Below are 24,203 nucleotides of genomic sequence, written 5' to 3' on the forward strand. Positions count from 1 at the left end.
TGCTACTCTGTTACTCTGGTGACCATGTGACTGACTGGGAGCTGTAGCTTGCTGCCTCTGCTCGGCATCTCCAGTCTCTTAGGACATATTGCTAAGCTGGGAAATAATCAAAATTCAAAGTTGAAAGTACAGATTCTAACTTTCTCCTGAATGCATATTTCTCTTGCATCATTTTAAAGTAAAAAAATCATAAAATAAATCATTGCAAGAGGGGGAAGTCTGCACATCTCTAAACTAAAATCACCTTCCAAGTTAATTGCTATTTGATCTAATTCACATTTACATTTACTAAGTACTATTAAATGGCAATATGTCCAAGATACTCTCTTTAAATGATTACTGAGACATGACCACAATCTGAGAGAGCTCAGTTTTTTGGAATATTTAGTGAGAGTATATCTACCAGCTCCAAACGTGCTTGAGAGACCTTCAGTAGACCAAACAGAATACTTTCCTGCTGGAGCCACACTTGTCAGAAAAAAACAAAAAAGAAGAAACAAAACTTCGAGCCCTGAACCCCCAGCCCATACAAAGCTTCCCCGTGCCATGTTACATTGAGAAAACAGGAGGGCTCCTGCACCGCCAGACACTGGCTCTAAACCTGCTTAGGAGATGCAGACAAACAGGACTGGATGCTAAAGGAGTAACACCAGAACTACTGAGAATGAAATTCTACTGTTCCCAAATCTGGAATTTTTTCTTTTCTTTGTTTGTTTGTTCTGCTCACTCTTTGTTTGTCCACCATCAATCCCTGTTGATTTCTTTGTTTCTCCTTTTTTTTGCTTTTTTCTTTTTCTTTCTTGGTTTTGTTAGTTTTACTATTGTAAGTTAGCTAATACTAAATTACACATAGACCAGAGACAAAACAACACCAAGTGGAACAATAGGAAGATGAAAAAGGGATGGAAACCATTCTCCCACAAAAAACAAATCAGTACAGGACTCAGAGAGAAATGAAAAAACTGGATACCCACTTCCAGACTCCAAAACAAACACAAACTATGCCAAGGATACTCTGAAAGAAAAACCCTCCAAGTAATCACTGAGAATTTCATGGAGATGTTACTAGACATGGTCGACCAAAACATACAAGAGGCACTCAAGAAATTCCAAGAGGACAAAAATAAAGAATATGGAAAAACACAAAAATGAATAAATGAAATCATAGGAGCCCAAAGTGAAACAGAGAACCCTATAAATAGGGAGATAAATGAATTAAGAATGAAAATTGACACTATTAAAGAAGAAGTGACCCATGATATGGAAAACCTCAGGAACAAGAATGAAACAGAAATATAAAATACAATGGAAGTCCACTCCAGCAGACTAGAACAAGCAGAGGACAGAATCTTAGAACTTGAAGTTGAAATGGTAACTAAAGGAAAAACTGAAGAACTATTAGTCAGACAACTCAAGACCCATGAAAGGAATATGCAAGAACTTACCAACTCCATCAAAAGACCAAACCTGAGCATCAGGGGCATTGAAGAAGGAGAAGAGGTGCAAGCAAAAGAATGTGTAATATATTCAACAAAATAATAGCAGAAAATTTCCCAAATCTAGAGAAAACTATGCCCATTCAGGTACAGGAAGCCTCCAGGACACCAAACAGACCCAAAATTGAATTACCCATGACATAGTATCATTAAATCAAAAAGCACAGAGAATAGAGGAAGAATATTGAAGGCTGTAAGAGAGTAAAAGCAAATAACATACAAAGGTAAATCCATCAAAATCACAGCAGATTTCTCAATGGAAACACTAAAAGCAAGAAGAACATAGGGTGAGGTCTTCCAAGCACAGAATGAAAATAACTACAACCCTAAGATACTCTACCCAGCAAAACTATCATTCAAAATAGATGGAGCAATAAAAGTCATCCATGATAAGCAGAAACTAAAACAATATGTGATCACCAAGCCACCACTACAAAAGATTCTTCAAGGAATTCTGCCCACAGAAAGTGAAAGCAAACAAATCCATGAAAGGGCAGGCAGTACTAAACCACAGGAGAAGAAAAAGCAAGAAAGTAGAGAGTAACATTGATTCAGCTGCACACAATCAAACCCTTAAACAACAAAGACAACTAAATTACAGGAATCACCACATACCTATCAATACTAGCAATTATTGTTAACAGACTTAATTCCCCCATCAAAAGACACCATTTGGAAAACTGGATAAAAAGGAAGATCCAACAATCTGTTGTTTACAGGAGACCCATCTCATTGACAGAAACAAGCACTGCCTGAGCGTGAAAGGCTGGAATAGATTTACCAAGCCAATGGCCCCCAAAAACGAGCAGGAGTAGCAATATTTATCTCAGACAAAGTAGACTTCAAACTTACACCAATAACAAACTGAGAAGGAATATATGGAAATAATTCTATTCACAGTAGCCTCAACAAAAATCAAATACCTAGGAGTAAACTTAACACAGGATGTGAATGACCTCTACAAGGAGAAGTACAAACTCCTGAAGAAAGAGATCGAGGAAGACTACAGAAGGTGGAGAGATCTCCCTTGCTCATGGATTGAGAGACTCAACATAGTAAAAATGGCAATACTACCAAAAGTAATCTACATGTTTAAAGCAATTCCCATCAAAATTCCAATCACATTCATCACAGAGATTGAAAAATTTACCCTAAAGTTTGTTGGAAACACAAGAGACCACTAACAGCCAAGGCAATACTCAGCAAAAAGAGCAATGCTGAAGGTATCACAATACCTGACTTCAAACTATATTACAAAGCAATAGCAATAAAAACAGCATGGTACTGGCACAAAAACAGACTTGAAGACCAGCAGAACAGAATAGAGGACCCGGATATGAATCCACACAACTATATCCACCTCATTTTTGACAAAGGTGCCAAAAATATACGATGGAGAAAAGACAGCCTCTTCAGCCAATGTTGCTGAGAAAAGTGGTTACCAGTCTGCAAGAAACTGAAACTAGATCCATGTTTATCACCCTGTACTAGTATCAACTGAAAATGGATCAAGGACCTTAATATCAGAACTGATACTCTGAAGTTACTACAGGAAGGAGTAGGAAACACTCTGGAAGTAATAAGTATAGGCAAGGACTTCCTCAATAGAACCTCAGCAGCCCAATAACTAAGAGAAAGAATGGACAAATGGGACTTCATAAATTTAAAATCTTCTGCATAACAAAAGAAACGGTCTTTAAACTGAAGAGACCACCCACAGAGTGGGAGAAAATATTTGCCAGCTACACATCAGACAAAGGACTGATAACCAGAATATACAGGGAACTTAAGAAACTAAACACTCCCAAAATCAATGAACCAATAAAGAAATGGGCAAGTGAACTAAACAGAACTTTCTCAAAAGAAGAAATTCAAATGGTCAAAAAATACACAAAAAAAATGCTCACCATCTCTAGCCATAAAGGAAATGTAAATCAAAACCACACTAAGATTCCACCTCACCCCTGTTAGAATAGCTGTCATTAAAAACGCCACTAACAACAGGTGTTGGTGAGGATTTGAGGAAAAAGGAATTTTCGTGTGCTGCTTGTGGGAATGCAAGCTGGTGCAATCACTCTGGAAAAAAAATTTGGAGGCTTCTTAAAAATCTAAATATAGATCTGCTATATGATCCAGCAATCCCACTCCTGGGGATATACCCAAAGGAATGCAACACAGGTTACTCCAGAGGCATCTGCACACCCATGTTTATTGAAGTGCTATTCACAATAGCCAACTTACGGAAATAGCCAAGATGCCCCACTACTGACGAATGGATCAAGAAAATGTGGTATTTACACACAATGGAATTTTACTCAGCTATGAAGAAAAATGAAATCTTATCATTTGTAGGTAAATGGATAACATAATTCTGAACGAGATTAGCCAGGCTCAGAAGACCAAAAATCGTATGTTCTCCCTCATATGCAGACTTTAGATCTAAGGCAAATACAGCAATGTTGTAGGACTTGGGTCACACACTAAGGGGAGAGCACATACAGAAGGAATGGGGATAGGTAGGAAACCCAAAACATGAAAGTGTCTGATGTCCCCACTGCAGAGGAACTAATACAGAAACCTCAAAGCGACAAAGGTCAATATGAGAAGGGGATCAGGAACTAGTGAAAAGATCAGGTAAAAATGAATCAATTTGGGCTGTAACATATTTGTGCATGGAAGCAATGCTAGGAGTCTCTCTGTATAGCTATCCTTATCTCAACTAGCAAAAACACTATGTCTTTCATATTATTGCTTATGTCTTCTCTTCAACAAAATTAGAGATAAGGGCAGAACAGGTTCTGCCTGGAAGTGAAGGGAGGTGGGGGGCATTGGGTAGGGTCGGAGGGCAGGGGGCAGAAAGGACCCAAACAATGTATGCACATGTGAATAAATGAATAAAAAAATGAAGCAAGAGTAAGATTCAGAGTACTATGGGAGCATAAGGATGAAAATTTTATTAGTTGTGATTCAGTTCCACAAAAAAAAGAAAAATAAAAATCCTCTTAATTAGAAGATAATTACAGTTTGTGGGAAAATATTAAAAGGATTCTAAAGGAACACAGTGAATTAGAAAAGCCATGTAGGAATCAAAGTCATTGTATCCATTAAGAACTATCAGGGGAAAGCAGTAACCACCAGAACTCTATATGTCTCTTGTCTCTGCTTGGCTTTAATTTTTCCTAGTGCTTTTTCCATCTTAATGGCCCCATAGGCAATAGGGTCTTCCCTCTCCAGTTCCCATTAATACAACTTTAGTGGGGGATGCTGATATGTCCTTTCTACTAGTCAGAAATTTCAGAACTGTAGTAGAATAGAGAGTTGGAAAGATAAAGCCACTTTGTGCTGTCATTGGTTGGGAAATCCTCAGAATGAAGACAGGACAAACCCTCTAAAAATTAATAGGAGCTGTTAATAATCAGAATAACCAAAGATAACCCAGCAAATAATCAATGAGAGGTATATTCACAGTGCAGTTTGAGGTGGGATTATGGGAAATAAATGAAGTGTTAGATACCGGTCAGGCCATGAAGGTTCTTATACATTATACTCCTAGTCAAAGATGATTAATGAGCCTGTATGACCCAGAAATCTAATTTTTAATTTCCAATTCTACCTAAGATTTAGTGAGCTAGTGCATATTATGTCCCTCAAATCTCTCCAATGTAAAATGTCTTCCAAACCAAGGCCCACAGGTCACTTTCCTTCAGTTATTCACCATCTCCTCTCTTGCAACACCTCATCAGTTTCAGCCATGTCAATTCTGATGGTGTCATATATTGTATTGTTATGGCAGCAAGCTCACAGCTACACAACAATGGTGGCCCATCAAAGGCCTGTCTTCTTGACTGTTTAATCACTTTGCTTTCTAACATCCCATTTTAGCTGAATGCTTACACTTGAAATCTATTTATCCCTTTTACCCAAAGAATTGCCTAGAAAGAAAGTCTTTCTTGAAGCTTATATAAAGCTGGAACCTTATAAAATAAGTAGAACCATTGGGGGAAATTAATTTGCTTCAGCTGAATTAGAAATCCACATTTGTGTTTGTGACTCCTTTCAAACTTAGCTTATAATTAATATTCTAGAGTCTTGATGGCAGAGGGTACACTCATCACTGGAAAAATGTGCCGTTTTTTCTTTTGATATATTTTTGTTCATATGCCAAACACTGCTGTGCTGCCTTCTCAGGGGAATTCTATTTGAACTCAGAAAGTTGTTAACATAAGGCTGAGCCCATACTGTGACCTTATTATGACAGCTTGTTCAAAACTACAAAAGAGAAAGGACAGGGAAAAGTTGAGAAACCATGTCTGTTACCTACATGTGTTAGTCCTACAGTATGTTAACTTTGGAAATGGTGGCGGCATTAGTGCTAGAAGTCAACCAATCCTGACTCTGTTCAGCCATTCCAATAGGCAGTGGCTCTCCAGAACGCAAAATAAATCTTTAAAATGCAAGGGTGGCAATTATTCAGATAGGAAAGATCTTTTAAAATATTTAGCCATTTGATTCAACCTACTCAACTTTTTAAGTTAAATCTATTTTGTTGTATATTATTTGTACATTTATTTTAAGTTAAATCTATTGCTACCTAGGAAAGCAAAAAAAAAAAAAAAAACCCTATATGATTCTACCTGAGTGGCTCAAAGCATTAATTGACATGAAGAGAAAGTAAGGAGACAAAATCCAAAATAATATAAGCTCATTAATTAAACTATACAATATATACATGTTGTTTAAAATAGTGAAAAATTAGACTCAATCAAAATATCAAACAATGGATAGATGATTCTGTGCTATATTCATTTCATGGAATATTATGCAGTTGCTAAAATAACATCAATAATAGCTTATAATACCATTTTGACATATCTATAATATATTTAAAAGGTATGATCAAACATTATAAATATAATATAGTCATGTATGGTCATGGAATGAAGTGTCTAGAAAAAAGGTTTAAAATTAAATACAGATACTGTGAGGATTCTTTTTTTCTTTGCCAGTGTTTCTAGGTATCCTTTAGTGAGTATGCATGTTTATAATAAAAAATTATAAAATATTATTAAAACTGTATTTTCTAAGGGTAAAAACACCTATGTCTTACAAACTAGTAACTCTATTCTTAGGTACGCAGCCAAAAGATATCATCACACTTATATATAAGAAGTCCATGTGGTGTGGCTCTGTTCTGTACAGGGTCTCTCAAGATTTGAGTCCTGCCTTAATCACTTACAGCTATGCAACCTGCACCAAATTACGTAAGTTTGAACGAGGTATCCCTGATTTTATTTCCTCATTAATTAATTGTGGAGAATATGAACAGCTACTTCATACCCTAAATGTGAGAAAAATGGGTTAATTCACGTGAAATACTTGAACTGTGCCAAGCTCCTTTATCAAATTGAGATTAGTTCAACGTTCACTCCTCAGACAGGACATGACTGAAACCCCTATCTAAACCATATTCACCCTGCGTCCCATTACCCTGTCTTATCATCTCACAGAATTTAACAGTTTCTCATATTATTTTATGTATTGGCTTGTTTATTCAGTATTGCCTGTCTTGCTTCACTATAATACAAACTTCCCATCTTCTTTATCACTCTATTACCAGGATCAACATCAGTATCTGGCAAAACTGTTTATTAAGTGAAGAAAAAATGACACATCTCTGGGAACGAGGGTGTCTTGAGTGACCTGAATGTCTATTCTTGGACAACCTCCCAAAGTCATATGTATGCAAATTTGTTCAAAGTATTAGCCGAGTCATAACTTAGGTTGAAACATTCATTACCCAGTACCAGCAGTTCCTTCAGAGAAATTGTGTCCACCCACAGCCTCTACTAAAGTAGCAGAATGAACAGGTTATGTTGTCTCATATGAACCTGGCTTCTGGCCAAAGCTGATTAGAGTATGGGTGAACAAAGGGAGCCCCAGATATCAGCTGTGCTTAGCCAATGAGATCCCTTCAAGAGAACATGAATGATGAGCTCAGAGAAAGTTGTCAATTAATGGTAATTACTGAAACTCAGAGTGCATGATATGGTGATAGATTTGGAGGCCATGTCCAGCCAGGTAAGTAAGAAAAGAGAGAGTTTAGAGTAAGCAGAAAAGAGAGATGAATAGAACACTGGGCAAAGCATAGATGAGAAAGACCATTTGGCTCCACCAAGATAATAAAAATGAACTCACTTCCTGACTTTCTGGGACCCAATTCTACTGGACCATAACATAGGAATCTTGCCTTGAGACTATAGAGGTGCTGCGCATGTCATGATAAACTCCCCTTTTTGCTTTTATAAAAGGCTGGCTGTTGTTTTCAGCCTGAATTGTCTTGACTGGAATTCGATTGAAATTCAAATATTCTCATCCAAGAGCAAAAGTGATCCAAACATATAAGAAAAAAGTGATCCCTTCAGAAACTAACAATAATAGTGATCAAGTTATACGCCAAACCATTCGAAATGTAGCTGTTACACTGCATATGCCTCATGGAAGAAGTCAAATGAGTATTAGAGTCTTTAGAAGCAGGTGCTTTGCTCTAAACCTCTCCAGTCTTTACACATTACTCAACAAAATTCTGAGAACAGAGGGCTCGCTCCATACTGTTTAATTATTGAGATCCAATAAGACTGAATTTCTTCCACATTTTTCCTTTTTCTCTGACATGCTTGTTTCTCTATAGGAAATGAGATTTGTTTTGATTTTCTTTTTTTTTTACAACACACAATCTTAACTCAAATGTCACCAGGACAAGATAATAATTATTACTCAGGCCATTTTTCTTCTATTAATTTGTTTCTCCCTGCCCAACAAAACCAATAACACCTTTCTTGATTAGGTGAGTAAAGTTTAAATAATTTTGAAAAGCATCAAAAAGCTTCTCCAAATATGAAGAACTAAAGAAACCTGAATAATTGCTTCTTTAAGAGCTGAGGAAATGATTCCAGAAAGTCACAGTCTGTTTTCCAAGAGAGAGAAAACAGTAAAGCAATAGACTCAGCATAAGTGTGGAAATGGGGTGCTAAAGCCTATTTATTTTAAAGATTCAGAGTATTATGTAATAGTCAATAAAATATGAATGTGAATTGTCTGAGTTTCATTCTGAACAATGCCAATAAAACTTGGCTGACCGAACATTATTTCTTATCATCCAGATGTGAAATGTGGAAGACATGCAATAAAATTTTTAAAAATACAGAATCTCTTTTGTGAATCTGGACTCTGACTTCCCTGAACATCTGAAGTCTTCTCTGACTCAGTTATCTCTGTGTTTCCTTTCCATATTACTCAGAGAACATAAATAATTACTCACTGTTAAAGAAGCAACATTTGGGTCATTATGCTATAAAAAATGTAGGTAATTTAAAAATCCTAAAAAGTAAACATGTTAACAATATTTTGTTCTGTTTTAAGAAATTTATTTTCTCATGAATTATAACTTTCAAAACATGCCTCAATTAAATGAAAATAAAATGCCATACAATTTTCTGTATTTAGGATTTTGTACTGATTTTTCTATGTTTTATTTGACAAAGTTCATTAGGTACAATGAACCTAAATTCCAGGAAGTATATAGCTTTTGGGAAGATTCAAAAGTTTATCCTTGATTTCTTGGAGCATAGAGGGTCAAAAGGCAAAATACATCTTATATTTGCACTTAAACTATCAACAACATATATTTAAAACCCTATGGAGTACAGACATTACACAAGTTCCAAGAATGATTAGCATTCACAGTTAGTACAGTAGGAAGATTTGAAAGGCCTGTCTTTAATCAAATTTTTGCCCATAAAGAGAAGGGAATCTATTTGCCTTGTAGAAATCAAAGCAAAGAGAAACTGTGCTTAAATTAAGAGAACCCATTGCTACAGCTTGTTTCAGCAAGTTTTAAAGACTTTCTTCTCCTTTCCTTCAAATAACCCCTAAAGTGTCATATTCTTGCTAGTTTCCCAAGCAATAGCAAGAAATACTCTATTAAAAATTATATGACTGGGTAAACCAAGTCTCAAAGCACAATAAAAAATCCAGCAAAAGGGACATCGATCTACCATTTGATCCAGCAATACCACTCTTGGGGATATACCCAAAAGACTGTTACTCCAGAGGCACCTGCACATCCATGTTTATTGCGGCACTATTCACAATAGCCAAGTTATGGAAACAGCCAAGATGCCCCAGCACTGACGAATGGATTAAGAAAATGTGGTATCTATACACAATGGAATTTTATGCAGCCATGAAGAAGAACGAAATGTTATCATTCGCTGGTAAATGGATGGAATTGGAGAACATCATTCTGAGTGAGGTTAGCCTGGCTCAAAAGACCAAAAATCGTATGTTCTCCCTCATATGTGGACATTAGATCAAGGGCAAACACAACAAGGGGATTGGACTATGAGCACATGATAAAAGCGAGAGCACACAAGGAAGGGGTGAGGATAGGTAAGACACCTAAAAAACTAGCTAGCATTTGTTGCCCTTAATGCAGAGAAACTAAAGCAGATACCTTAAAGCAACTGAGGCCAATAGGAAAAGGAGACCAGGAACTAGAGAAAAGGTTAGATTAAAAAGAATTAACCTAGAAGGTAACACCCACGCACAGGAAATCAATGTGAGTCAATGCCCTGTATAGCTATCCTTATCTCAACCAGCAAAACCCCTTGTCCCTTCCTATTATTGCTTATACTCTCTCTACAACAAAATTAGAGATAAGGGCAAAATAGTTTCTGCCGGGTATTGAGGGGGGGAGCGGGAGGGGGTGGAGTGGGTGGTAAGGGAGGGGGTGGGGTCAGGGGGGAGAAATAAACCAAGCCTTGTATGCACATATGAATAATAAAAGAAAAATGAAAAAAAAAAAATAAAAAAATAAATTCTATCCTCTTGGTTCATTAACCAGAAAAAAAAAAAAAAAATCCAGCAAAAGGAACAATAAGTTTTCATCCTGTTACTTTATAAAATGAGTTTATTTCAGGTTGTTTTTGGCATTTTCTCAAAATAAAAACACATTTGTGACCAGAATTGACCCAAATTAAGTTCTCAATCTTTCTTTATTCATTATTTATTTATTTATTTATTTATTTATTTATTAGTGGTACAGGGATTTGAACTCAGGGACTCAGCTTTGTACTTGCTAAGCTGGTGCGCTGGCACTTGAGTGGTGTCCCCAGTTCTTTTTGTGCTTAATTTTGGAATAAGGTCTCATGTTTTTGCCTGGACCAGCCTTGACCATGCTATTTATGCTTCCAGCACAGCTGGGATAAGACGCTCATGCCACATGCCCAGGCTTTTGTTGACTGAGATAGGATCTTGTGAACTTTTTGTCCAGGCTGACCTTGAACCATAACTCTCCTGATCTCCACCTCTCATGTAGCTAGGATTATAAGCACAAGCCACCTGGCCCCAGTCTTACTTTATTTAAGTTATAATACTGCTGCCTGGATTGCCTTCTAAAGAAAAGCCACTGTTAGTCTTCTAAATACTAACACAATTAGATTTCAAGGACTTTTGTATGTAGCCTGTGCTATCAGATTTTTTTCCTGATAAAAATAATTAATTGCATTTTAAATTCTTACACACTATCTCTTGATAAAAGTTGAGAGAAGGGAAAGATTCAAGTCCTCAGTGCTAACTTCCCAGGAAGTGAATGAAGACTGACACATCCATTATGGTCCTTTCTGTATACTAGCTTTGGTCATACAGCAATTGAATCAAATAAGATAATTCCTCAGTCACAGAAGATCATCAATTTTTAAAGTTCCATTTGATAAATAAGCACTTTTCAAGTAATTTACACATTAGTAGAAGGCTCACTTGATCGCAGAAGTGGTGAACTATCTGCAACAGAGTCAGGAAGGAGGTACAGTTTCCAGACAATCTGTAATAAAATAATAATCAGTGCTGACAAGAATATTCTGAGCCTGCTGTCGTCTGAGTGATCTCCAGGAGTAGACAAATCAAAGCACAGGAAACCACCAATGGTAACTCCCTGGAAACAGTATCAAGGTGGCTTTTGATATGGCAATGTTGAGTTTATTCTTTCCATTGTAAGGGAAGGTGCCACCTGAGTGAAGGTGGCAGTTTCTCAGAGCAGGGAAAGAAAAGACAGGTTGCTTATAGGATTTTGATATAATGTGAATCTTTTAGCTCATGAGCGTGATTGGGCTTGGTAGGAACAATAATACATTAGTATTGATGGATGTAGCAAGGATTTTCAGGCAAGTTCAAACAGTTTTAAGCAGTCATTAAAAGCTATCAATTGGAGAGTTAAAAGTTTGATTTTATTTATTTATTTAGCAATGCTGGGAATTGAACCCAAGGCTTTCCACATGCTAGGGAAGCACTCTACCCTGAGCTACATCGCCAACCCTAGTTTTATTTTTTTAAAATGGAAGTTTTAGGAAGTTCTTGGAACAAACAATGAACTTTTATGATCCTGGACAAGATTTTGTTGGAAATTGGAAACAATAAACTTCACAGATGCAAAATTTCTAAGATCCCTAAAAACAATGACCAGACAATATATTATCCAAAGTGAGACTCTGCTGAGATTAAAGATAACTTCTATTAATAATTGCACTGGAACAACAAGTATATGCTGAGGCACTGCTACAGTTTGAATCTGAGACGTCCCTCACAGATTCATGTGTTGGTTGACAGCTCATGGGCTTCTAGAATAATAACTTGTTGTAAGGACAAGTAATAAACAGGAAGTAGGTTGAGGAGTGTTGCAGGAAAGGGTCACAAACTATAGCCTGGGACCATTGCTGCTTTCATACAAGCTGAGAATGCTTTTTACGTTTTTTAATTTTTTTAATTGACACATAAAATTGTACATATTTCTGGGGTGTCATAGGATGTTATTCCATTAGATAAGCACATTGTGAAATATTCAACTGAAGGTAAATACATATGTCTCCTAATTTCCTTGAGGTTAAAACATTCAAAATCCCTTCTTTTAGCTTTTTAAAAAATATACAGTATATAACCATTATTTATAGTCACTATACATAGAATACTATTATTCACTTCTCCCATCTAACTATGACTTGGTACCCACCGAACAACCATACTTTCTTCCTTTGTACTCCCCCAGCCTCTGATAATCACCATTCTACTCTATAAACTTCTAGGAGATCAACATTTTTATATCCCACTTCTGAGTAAGATTATTCAGCAGTTCTCTTACTGTGTCTGGCTTATTTCACTTAAAATGATGATTTCCAGTTCTATCCAGGTTGCTGCAGATGACAAACTTTAATTATTTTTATGGCTGAATATATTCTATTGTGCATATGCACATTTTCTTTATTCACTCATCAGTCGACAAACTCTTAGCTCAATGTCCATTTCTTGTCTGTTGTGAATAGTGCTGCAATAAACGTAGGAGTGAAGAGGTCTCTTTGCAATGCTGATTTCATTACCTGTGGATATATACCCTGTAGTGAGATTGTGGGATCAAGTGGAGGTTCTGTTTTTAGTGTTTTAAAAAAGCCTAAATACTGCTTTCCATAATAGGTGTACTAATTCACATTCTCACCAACAGCAAAGGGTTAATAGGATAACGGATTTACATCATACTAAAATGCTTCCACACAGAAAAAGAAGCAACCAACAGAGCAGAGAGAAAATTTACATCACGGGGAAAAATGTTTGCAAACTATATATCTGACAATGGGCTAATATGCAGAACATATTATGAACTCAAACAACTTGATAGCATAATAATAACCCAATTAAAATGGACAGTAGACTTAAACAGTCACTACTCAAGAAAACACATCAACAGTGCTCAATACCATTTGTCATCAGGGAAATGCAAATCAAAATCACAATGAGATACCACCTCACCTCTGTTCAAATGGCTATTATTAAAAAGAAAAATGATTTTTACATTTATTAGTTTTAAAATGCCAAGGCAAAAAAAAAATTGTAATGGGAAAATTTTATAAAATTAAAATGCCCGTCATAATAAGCTTACAGACATGATTATCATTTGCTCACTTGTTGTCTCTGGTTGTTTTTGTGCTATAATGAGGGTTGGGCAGATACAAAAGAAATAATATGGGCCTTTCCCTTTACAGGAAGTTTCCTGGCTCCTGCTATGATGGATATCACCTGTACTCTACCACAATTCCCCTTCTTCATCAGTTCTGAGTGCAACTCCACCAGTTTCTGTGTACTTTCACTGTGAACTGCCTTGAGGTGACTGTCTTTGGAGGACTGTTCTTGAACTATTAGAACTACTTTCCCAATAGGCACAGAGGGCTGGAAATACCTGGGAGGTACCATTGCTTCATCCTACTATGACCCTAAGTAATGACTAAAAGTTTGGGGATGTGAAAGTTCCTTCCTTGCCTCAAGCAGGGCATGATGTAATGTTAACAGGAATGGAAAACAGGCTGAGAAATTAAGTCATGATTTTTTTGTTCTCAGTCTTTTAATAATTCCCTAGGAGACCACGAACAATTCTTTTCAGTCTCTGAGCCATGTTTTCTCCAACTATAAAAGTAGGATAACCGACTAGATTATGTAAAAGGTTTATATCAGCTCTGAAGTCCTAGTTCCTCAGAATTACCCAATTACTTAGGAACGTTTGCTTTCTCATAAATGAATAGTTTTTACTTCAGGGCCCTATACAATACCATGAACATACAGAATTTTTCAATGTTACCTCGTATTTGAAGCAAAATCTATATGTCTCCTGATTTATTATGTCAACAAGCATGTGCATAAAATAATATTTCCTCTTTTTTCTTTTTATATTAGCATATGTTAATTTTATTGTTATTTTTCCATACATGCACATAATGTACTTGGATAAATTCACCCCATCTATTTTATTCCCTCACCCCTCTTAAAAAGCACTTGGATGGGTTTCAGTATTCAGTTTTCATACATGTATTTGAACTATTTAATCATAGTCATCCCTTCACCCTCTCCTTTCACCCTACTTCTCCTGTGGTTCCCATCCTAAACTATCCCCCTGTTCTATACCATGTCATTCATTTTTTATGTCTAGATCCTACATATGCAAGAGAGCATGTGATATTTGTCTTTCTCGGTCTGGCTTATTCTGTTTACCATGCTGATTTCCAGTTCCATTCATTTTCTGTGCAAACAACATAATTTCATTCTTCTTAATGGCTGAATAAAAGCATTGTTGACTAACGCCTAGACTGATTCCATAGTTCAAGTATTGTGAATAGAGCTATCATAAACAGGGGTGTGCAGGGATGCCTATGGTACACAGACTTGCATTCCTTAGGTACTTGCCCAGGAGTGGTATAGTACAATTGTATGGCAGTTCTATTTTTAGTTTTCTAGTAGATTTCCATAGTGACTATACTGATTTACATTTCCACCAAAGATATATACGGGTTTGATTTTCCCTGTATCATAGCCAACATTTGTTGCTTGTTTCCTTGGTTAGTGAAATTCTAACTATTACTGCTTCAATTTCATTGCTTGTAATAGAACTTTTTAGGTGGTTTATATCCTCCTGGTTCAATATTGGCAAGAAGTGCATGTTTTTCTCATACATGGAATACAGACCTGATACAAATTCAAGCAATATTATGAAAAACAGGTCACTCTAAGGGGAGGTCACATATAAGAGAGGGAGGGGGTAAAAGAAGGAAGTTAAGAAGGTGAATATGGGTAATGTACTTCCTATACAAAAATGAATACAGACTTTTTAAACTTCCTGAAATTGCCATAAGATGGGTACTAGAGTAGAAAGAATAAAAATAGAGGTGATGAGCCAATTTGGGTTATAATACAAATATACATGAAAATGTCACAATGAGAAACCCTACCTTAAAATACCATTTATTTTATTTTTTACAAATTCGGAGAACTGGAGGGCAGAACAAGTCCTGTCTGGGTGGTTGCTACCAGTAGGCGGGGGGAGGATGTGGGGAAAAGGTATAGGAGGGTGAAAATGGTGCAAATACTGTATATTCATGTATGTAAATGGAAAAATGAGACCTGTTGAAATCATTCCAGGAATGGGGGGAGGGAGATAAAGTGGAATGATAGAGGGAGTGAATTCAACTATGATATATTTGATGTGGGTATTTGATGTACCCCCAGCACAATAATCAAAATTAATTAATTAATTAATTAAGGGAGGTAAAACAGGTCTTTTTTGGGAGTGGGTACCAGTGATTGAGGGTGGGCTTAAGGAAAGGGCAAATGAGTGTGAATATAGTGGATGCATTTTGTATTCATGTATGAAAATAGAAGAGTAAAACCTGTCAAGATTGTTCTAATAAGGGGGCAAGGGAGAAGGAGAATAATGGAGGGGGTAAATCTAAGTTACATTGTAAGCACATATATAAATATCATAATGTATTCCTCTATACAACTATTATATGCCAATAAAAACAATGGCAAGTAACATAAATGTGGAAATTTATCCATTTCTTTCAGATTTTCCAACTTATTAGAAAATAAGCTTTTGAAATATTCCCTGATGAGCCTCAGAATTTCACTGGTATTTGTGTTGATGTTCACATCTAACTTTTTAAATTTGGGTCTTCTCACTCTTGCTTTTGGTTAGTTTGGCTAAGGGTTTGTCAATCTTTTTTATCTTTTCAATGAACCAGCTTTTCGTTTCACTGATTCTTTATGTTGTTTTTAGTATCTATTTTATTAATTCCTACCCTGATTTTTTTATGATTTATTTCTGTTTACTGCTTTGGGGTTTGGTTGTTCTTATTTTTCTAAGAGTTTGATATGCATCACTAAGTAATTTATTTGGGATTGTAATCTTTTTAATGAAGGCACTCATAACTATAAATTTTCTTTTTACATTCTCTTTCCCCTGTCCCAAAAGTTCTGGTAAGTTGGAGTTAAATTTTTATTTTATTCTAAGATTTTTTTAAATTTCCATCTTATTTCTTTGACAATCCTCTGATCAATAAAGAGTGAATTTTTCAGTATACAAATATTTGGATTTTTTTCTGTCATTTTTCTGGTTATTAACTTCTAGTTTTATTCCATTGTGGTCTGACAAAATACAGGAAATTATTTAAATTTTATTGTGCTACTTGAGATTTGAATTATGTCTTAAGATATGATCTATCTTGAAGAAAGTTCCATGGGCTGCTGAGAAGAATGTGTATTCTGTGGCTATTGGGTAGAATATTCTGTGGATATCTGTTAAGTCATTTGATCACTGGTATTTAATTCTGATGTTTTTTTTTTTGTTTTTTGGATGACCTATCTGATGATGACTGAGGTACTGAAGTCACTAACTATATTTCATTGGAATCTATCTGTCTTTTTGATGTCCAGTAGAGTTTGCTACATGAAATTTACTGAACTAATGTTTTGTGCAAATAAGTTTATAATTATTATCTCCTCCTGTTGAATTGTTTTCTTTATCAGTGTGATGTGACTTTTTGCCTCTTCAGATTAATTTTGGTTTGAAGTCTGCTTTGTTACATGCAAGTATAGCTACCACTGCTTGCTTTGAGGCTCCATTTGCTTGGAAAATCTTTTTACATCCTTTTACCCTAAGCCTACTTTTGTCTTTGCCAGAGAGGTGCACTTCTTGTAGACAAGCAATGATTGCCAGCCTGTGTCTTTTGATTGGTGAATTGAGACCATAAATAATCGGAGTTGTTATTGAAAGTTATGTAGTAATTCCTTTTATTTTGTTGTTTTTATAATATTTGATGCTTTCTTAATTCTCATTTTCTTACTTACTCACCTGGTGAAATTTATTCTTGTCCATATTTTCATGGTTTTGTTTATCTTCTTCATCTGTGTATAGGATTCCTTTCAATAAATTTTGGAGTGCTGGCTTTAGAGGTCATGAACAGTTTTAGATGTTATTTATCATGGAAGGTTTTTATTTGCCCTTCAATTAGGAAGGACAGCTTTGCTGGACAAAGTAACCCATTTTGGCAGTTTTCTTTCAGCACTTAAAATACACCATTTTAAGTGTATTCTATGCCTTTCTTATTTTTAAAGTTTCTGTTAAGAAATCTGTTCTGATAGGTTTACCATTATAGGTGACTTGGGACTTTTTTCTTGTAGCTTTCAATACTCTGTGTGTTTAATATTTTAACTGTGATGTGCAGGGGAGGGGTGTTTTATCAGTCTTGTCTGTTTGGAGTCCTAAAAGCCTCCTGTACCTCAATGGCTATCTCTTTCTCAAGATTTGAACATTTTCTGCTGTTATTTTGTTGACTATGTTTACCATGCCTTTACCTGGTATTTCTTTTCCTTCTTCTATGTCAATGATTCATACATAGTTGGTCTTTTAATGGTATCCCAGAGGCCTTGCATGTTCCATTCATGCTTATTTAGTTGTTTTTTTCTCTATCTCCACCTGAATATTCTAACACATCTACTTTGTCTTCAAGCCCTGATATTCTGTCTTCAGTTCATCCAGTGTACTATACAGGCTTTCAACTGTGGGTTTTTTTTTTATTTGAGTTATTGAGCTTTTCACTCCCAGAATTTCAATTCCATTGTTTTCAGGATGTTTGTATCTTTACTGAATCCCTCTTTCATGTTCTTGCATTGTCTTCTTTATATCCTTCAGCTTTTTACTTGAGTTTTCTTAGAACTCATTCGGGTGCTTGTGTTCTCTTAAATTTCACTGATCATTCTAATACTCTTTTTGTTATTGTTGTTCAATTCTGAGTCTGAGATTTAGTTCACTTTACTGCCATTGGTGTTTATTACTATGGAGATGTGACATTTTGATGGATCATGTTGTCTTTTTTCATACTTTTTGTGTCTCTGCTTTCAAATGTGTTCATCTGAGGATATTCCACTGGTGGGAAGTTTTAATTACCTGCAGTCTTTCAGGTGAAATAGTCTCAAGGTTTAGGCAGGACACTATAGTGGCCAAGTTGAGGTGCTATTTCTCACCATGGGACTGGTTTTGTGGCTCAGTAGGCCAAGCTTTCACCTATGTGGTCAGGGGACCATGTCTGATTCCCAGCACTGCTCAGATCATGGAGAGCTAGCTGGAGTCTCCTACTGAAGGGTCAGTTGCCCACTTCTGGGATGCTTTCACTATAGAAACTTCCCTTCTTTATGTACTGGGATCCACTGTTGGGTGCAAGTCAGGAAATATCCTATTTGCTCCACGTACAACCTAGTTTGTGTCTCCAGGGGCAGCAAGCATCCAAACTTCAGGGTGTCTCCCAAATGCATTAGTGAATAGGGAGAAGAAACAGAACACTGAGTTCTGCTCTGGTTTGTGGAAAACTGAGGGACCTGGCAGTTCTGCCAGTGGTTCTCAATGCCTACTGAACCATCCATAAATTTACTTCTCCGTGGAGAAGAGGTGGCTGTGGACATCTCAGGACTCAAAGGGTCTGGGTTCAGGCCTTCACACCAGCACAGTGGTTAACATGCACTGGGATGCGGTTTCTGGCGATGGGCATCAGTGTTTCCAAACTCTGCCCAGCACTTCACTTTCCTGTGGAGTGGAGAAAGCTGAGGGAGTCATGTGATTCAAAGAGTCTGAGCTCAGGGTCCTGAGTCCCTCAGACTGGCCTGGCAGCCAACACCAGAAAGCAGTTCCCAGACATGGCCTCAGTTCTTTCATAGATGGAAGATACTGGGAAAATCATGTGATTCAGGAGACCGGGGTTGGGTTCCCTTATTTCCACCTGATAGCAAACACACTCAGTATGTAATTCCCATAGGTGGGGCTCAGTGCCATTAGGCCCACAGTATAGGGATCATACAGTTCAAAGTGTCTGGGCTCAGGACTCTGATCTACCTAGCAGCCAAAACATGTGGCCAAGAGGCAGGCCCTTGTGCTAAATACTACACTAGCCATGGGCTCAGTGCTTTGTTTCTGTCAGGAGCCTCAGGTGATGGGACTCACTCCTCACCAGGGAGAGCAGGGCCTCTGACCACCACTTGCTTCACTGTTGCTTGAACTTCTCCATGAGACCATATCAAAGCCTCTCCCTCTTCATGACCACATCTGCTGTCTGTCTCCCACCCAGACTCTGTGGCAGGGTATCCCAAGACTCCCTGAGCTGTGAGTATTCTTTGATTTTAAGCCCCCAGAGTATCTCAGTCTCAAACAGTAGGCCAGCTCTCAAGGTGACATCTTGCTTGAGATCAGACAAGGAGAATCTGAGTGTATTTCTTCACTGAAGCTAACCTTCCACATTGGAGCAGTCAACTGTCTCACCAAATCCCCACACTGGGTTTCAGGCTGGCAGGAGATGTGGGCTTATCTTTCATCTAGAATTGCCAGTCTGTCACCATGACCATCTGGCTTACCTTGTGATTACTTTTTCAGCTTCCCCTCCCCCTCCTGGGGATCCAGAGATGGTCTTGGAACTGTTTGTTGCATTTCTCTGTTTCTTTGCATTTTCTGCTGTCCTGTTACCTCTTTCATGATTCCTGATGTACTTGTCTTTACAATAAAGTCTCTTCTGTGTTACCTGACTCTTCCCAATCAAAGGGTAAAAATGATTGACACTTCTAACCAGCCATCTTGCCCTATCTCCTGCTTTCAGTCTTTTAGAAAAAGAGATATTCAATAAGTTCTTAAAATGTTTACTAAATATTTCTTTCTTAGTTTTATAGCTAGAACAATGTTCTGATCAATACTATCATTTTTATTCCAGAAAACCACCTGATTATATTATTTTACATTTTTTTTTCAGATTTTTAAAATTTAAACACACTTAAGCTTGTTATCTTTTATTTCTAACTCCTTTTACTGATCTCTGAGTTCCCTATTCCTCAGAAGGACTCATGATGACGAAGGATAGAACTAAGCAAAGCTTGAGACTCTTAGAACACATATGACTTGATATTGTATTTCAGGTTGAGCATTCCTCTCTTTCTCTGAGCCTTCTTTTCAATTGTAAATGTGTATAGGTTATTCACACCCTAGCTTGGGGACAGCTAAAACCACCCTCACCTGGCCCATGGACCACCCCTGCCACTCCCCACTCACTGATTGTTGGTTAGGAATCACCAGGTCCTTGCTGTCCCATAGGTGAGCATAAATTTTAAAAGCACCTGGAAAAGAGAAAGATGCTCCCTATTTCCAATTCCCACCTAGTCCCAGAATGCCCATTTGGTAATTACCCTCCCTAACCTTTAATAAGCTCCATAACACCCATGTGTCTTGCCACATGGGACACAAAGAATTTTTAAATCTTCTGATCACAGATTTCATCATTGCTGTTAACATTAAGACTGGTAGAGAATATCAAAAAGATAGTGGGATAGGAGTTTCCAGTGCTCATTCCACTGCAGAACCATTGATTTAAACAGCTATTTATGCATGCAAATCTATGAAAAGGCTGAATATTTAAGGATTTTCCTTCCCAAAGTAAAGAGGGGAAGTACTGACTACTTCTTCAAGTGTGCAGACACTAATAATACATCACAAGTATCACAAATGATGAGGAAAACATGTCCCATCACAAGAACTAAAAGCACTAGGGAATGACTCTAAAGAAATAGAGATCTACAAAATTGTCAATAAAACATTCAAAATTATGATCTAAAAGAACCTGAGTAAGCTACAAAGAATCCAGATAGGCAACTTCAAAACAAACAAACAAAAAATCAGGAAAACAATATGAATAAACTTACAGATTTAACAAAGAATTTGAAACTGTAAAAAAGAATCAAGTGGAATACTAAAAAGTCATGAGGGGAGGTTAATAATAATAACAAAAAACTTGATCAAGCAGAAGAATCAACAAGTACAAAGGCAAGGTATTTGAAACCACCCAGCCAGAGGAACAAAAAGAAAAAAAAGAAGATGAAAAAGAGCAAAGAAAGCTATAGGATGTGTGGTATACTTATGCAAAACAATAAACTCATTATTAGGATTTGCAGAATATGGAGAGAAAGTGGCAGTTAAAGAACTAATGAGAGAAAAATCCCCAAATCTGGTGAGGGAAATGAACTTAAGTATTATCCTGTTACCAACACTAAAGATATTACAAGAAAAGGAAATTGTAAGCTAAAATCCTAGATGAAAACAGAAGCAAAAATTCTCAACTAATTACCAACAAACTAAATTCAATTCACATTAAAAAGATCAAAGACCATATTCCTGGATACAAGGAAGACCCAAATATAAAAAAAAAATCAAGAAATATTACACACTACAGTAACAGAATGAAGAATAAATATCACATAAATAAATTCAACATCACATAAATAAATTCAACATCCTTTCATGATTAAAAAGAAAACACTCTGAACATACTGTGTACAAAAGGAATTTACCTGACATAATAATACCATTAATCACAAGTCCACAGCTAACATGAAACTCAACAGTAAAGAAAAAAAACTTTTCTGCTAAGATCGGGAACAAAACAAGGGCACCCATCCTCCCCTCCTTCTAAGCCACATAGTAATGCAAGTCATGATCAGAGAAATTATGCAAGAAGAAGAAATAAGTGACATCAAAATCAGAATTATAAAAGTTGTTTCTGTTTGCAAATGATATAATCCTATATGCAGAAAACCTTAAAGATGCTGCTAAAAAAGTAAGACTAAGAAACTAATTCAGTAAAGTTGCAGCATATAAAAAGCATACAGAGTGACTAGAGGGAGGAAGCAGAAAGCGTGCTTCCCCAAGTAAACTCTTGGAGAGATGCTGGAGATACATCTGGCAGGAAAACCACCAAGAAGAGGCAAAACTCCGACACCTCCACACCCCCAGCCCACGCATAGCATCCCCACACCACGTTAAATGGAGAAACCAGGAGGGCTCCCACACTGCCAGATGCCAGCTCCTACTCCGCTTGGGAGATGCAGAGCACCAAGTGAGCAGATAAGGGGCATGCGGTACTCCCTGGAACAAATCAGCATAGCCCCCTGGACAGACTGACCCCTGCCCAGGGAAATGAGAAAAAAAAAAACCAAACTGAATACTAAACAAGCAGCTGAAAAAAATAAAGACACATAGCAAAGAGGGCGGGATGCCCTGAGCTCTGGAGAATGGGGGAGGGGCACAACTTCACGTGAACTGTAAATAAAAAAGCCAGCCAGAGAAGGCCAGTGTGGTGCCACCTCCCCCGTGTGCTTGGAGAGGAGAAGGCGTCCAACAGCTAAAGTGTGGCATGATCCACTGGAGAGTGGGGGAGGGGAGTCTCCCCACAGGAGCTCTAAATAAAAAAAGACTGCAAATGCAACAGGCAAGTAGGGCTGTGTACTGGAGATAACAAAAGGGGCATGCATCCAGGAGAACTCTAAAAAAACAAAGCCTGTGGGGCTAGGTGAGCGTAGAGCTCATTCCTGAGATCTGCGATAAATAAAGCCTGAAGCAGCATCTGGATGACAGGAGGTGACAGGTGAGCTGCAGCCTCAGATAGACATTCACAGAACTGTCTAAAGACTCCTTTTTTTTTTCCCTTTGATGAGACAATGACAGAACTACTACTCAAACACCAACACCAGGACTGGATTCTGAAGGACTAACACCAAATATTAAGACTGAAACTGTATTGCATTTGAACTTGAGATATCTTTTTCCCCTCTTTGATGAAACAATGATAGAACTACTACTCAGACACCAACACCAGGACTGGATGCTGAAGGACTAACACCAAAACTATTAAGACTGAAACTTCATTGCATTTGAACTTGGGGATTTTTTTTATCCTCTCCCTGTCTCTCTAATGCCTGTTTAGCTCACTGTTGATTAGTACACTATCTCTCCCTGTTTATTTCTTTGGCTCTGTTTTTTTGTTTGTTCTGTTTTGTTTTGTTTCCCTTTTTCTTTACCTTCTTTGCTTTCCCTCTCTTCTCACTCTTCCATTCTAGATATCACCATTGTTATTGTTACAAGCTAGACAATACTGAATTACAAACAGTACAGGGACAATAACAGTAACAAGGGCAATGACGGGAAGACAGAAAAAAGAGGGAAACCATTTCCCCCCAATAATAAATTAGTACAGAAACCAGAGGGAAATGAACAAAACAGATGCCCAGATTCAGACTCCAACAAAAAGAAGATAAACTATGCCAAAGAACCCAATGAAGCCCACAAGAACACCCTGAAAGATAAATCCTGCAAGTAATCAATGAGAATTTTATAGAGACAATACTGGATATGGTCAATCAAAATGTACAGAAGACACTCAAGAATTCCAAGACAACAAAAACAGAGAATACTAGAAAGCACAAGAACAAATAAAAGAAACTATAGAAGCACTGTATAAACACCAAAGTGAAACAAAGAACATGATAAATAAAGAGATAAATGAACTCAGGATGAAAAGAGACAATATTAAAGAGGAAGAGACTCAGGATATGGAAAACCTCAGAAAAAAGAACAAAACAGAAATGCAAAACAATATGGAAGGCCAATCCAGCAGACTAGAACAAGCAGAAGACAGAATCTCAGAACTTGAAGATGAAATGGTAATTAAAGGAAAAACTGAAGAACTATTAAACAACTCAAGACCTGTGAAAAGAAAATGCAAGAACTCACCAACTCAATCAAAGACCAAACTTGAGAATCATGGGCATTAAAAAAGGAGAAGAGGTGCAAGCAAAAGGAATGTGTAATATACTCATCAAAATAATAACAGAAAATTTCCCAAATCTAGAGAAACTATGCCCAGACAGGTACAGAAAGCCTCCAGAGCACCAAACAGATCTGACCAAAATAGAACTACCACATAGCATATTATCATTAAAACAATAAGTACAGAGTCTCGAGAAAGAATATTG

Source organism: Castor canadensis, chromosome 12 (assembly GCF_047511655.1).
Source record: "Castor canadensis chromosome 12, mCasCan1.hap1v2, whole genome shotgun sequence".
Taxonomy (NCBI): Eukaryota; Metazoa; Chordata; class Mammalia; order Rodentia; family Castoridae; genus Castor; species Castor canadensis.